Below are 1538 nucleotides of genomic sequence, written 5' to 3' on the forward strand. Positions count from 1 at the left end.
TTTCTAAAATATTTACCCTTATGACTGGTTTAGTGGTCCAGGGTCCATCCTAAATTTGATACTACGATATTTGTTAATAACAAGTATTAATAATAATTACGTGTGTCTCCTCAGGCCATGACATGACTCTAAGCACATTTCTACGTGCGCAAACTCTACAATCAAATCTGAGCGTATGCATGCTTTAAAATAAGGCCCCTGGATAAATATAAATATTTAACGAAGATGTAATACAGTGCATAGACCCTTTATTTAGAAAAACATCTGTCTCGCTATACATGTTGCATTTATTTAATTTCTTACTGAAATAGGGATTATGCACAACCAATTTTTCTATATGGGAAACTAGTTGTATTGCTTCTAGTTCGGATACTTTTTATGTGCTTTGAGACACCATAACAGACGATAAAAATAACTAGCTAGGTTAGCTAATTACCATAAAGGTCCATAAATATCAGTTTGTAAATGCTGATGTGAAGAAGCCTGTTTTCTTGTTTGGTTATGTTGTGTATGACACACACCCCATTGATATCATTCAAAAGAGGAAGTAACAAAGCACAGATTACCGTTGCAGGAGGTATAGGCAATAAATAATGTTTTGTTAAAACATCAACTGAAAACGGACTGAGAGCCAATTACAATTGAGAAATCATTGCTCAACCCAGCCCTAGTTTACAACACAACAAAACAAAACCACAAAAAAAAACACATTTTCAATGTTCGTGTGCTTTGCTCCTTTTTCGAAAAGCCAACGGTATTAAAAAATGATTCCAACTTGAGACCTAAAACAACCGTAGCCCCTGCTCGAACATTCTCAGCACAGATTATTAATCATTGGCTCTGATCGTCATGCGATGGTTGTCTTCCCCTGACATTTCCTTGTGTGGCCTTGCTTGTGTCCATCCTGCTGAGTCGCTCATCTATGCTTGCTAATCCAACATGCGTGACAGCTGACCGCTGATGCTAACAATAGCGAGACAGAACGGACAGCCCGTTCTAAAGACTGTCAAATGATAAATTACCCTCTTCAGTCACTCTAACTGAGAGCCAGTTAGGTCACACAAACAGCTTGACGTGACATTTTTCCAGTACTGTATATGCAAACTGCTGCCAATCAATTAACAGCTTGCCTTTCTTCACCCCTCAACCGCATATTGGGATTGTGGGAAATTGACTGCAGAAAGAAGTCAACACAAAAGCCTCCTGGAGTCCAGGGTTACAGGGAAGGACTGAACAAATAAATGTGGCTGTGAAAAATGAACCTGAAAAACAGCTTTAGGTCAGAATGTCAGTCGTCCTTCCTGTGCATTGATCAAAACATGTAAATCAACGCTAAAAGACTGCAAATAGTTATGTCTCTGTCTTGAAATATATTCCAAATATAATTGTTAGGACTCAGGTATGATCAAAGATACAGTAATATTAAGAAAATCTATCATAATATATTTTCAAATGTAAATTATTCACGTGAGGCAAATCTGAATTTTCAGCATAATTACTCCAGTCTTCAATATCACATGATATCATATAATTACATA

The 1538-nt window shown here is 37.0% G+C and overlaps 1 pseudogene; it reads right to left on the reverse strand.

The window, feature by feature from the left end:
- Positions 1 to 1538, reverse strand: part of LOC122347532 — a 663620-nt pseudogene that overhangs the window by 328308 nt on the left and 333774 nt on the right.

The sequence above is a fragment of the Puntigrus tetrazona genome, chromosome 6 (genome assembly GCF_018831695.1).
Source record: "Puntigrus tetrazona isolate hp1 chromosome 6, ASM1883169v1, whole genome shotgun sequence".
In the NCBI taxonomy this organism is placed as follows: domain Eukaryota; kingdom Metazoa; phylum Chordata; class Actinopteri; order Cypriniformes; family Cyprinidae; genus Puntigrus; species Puntigrus tetrazona.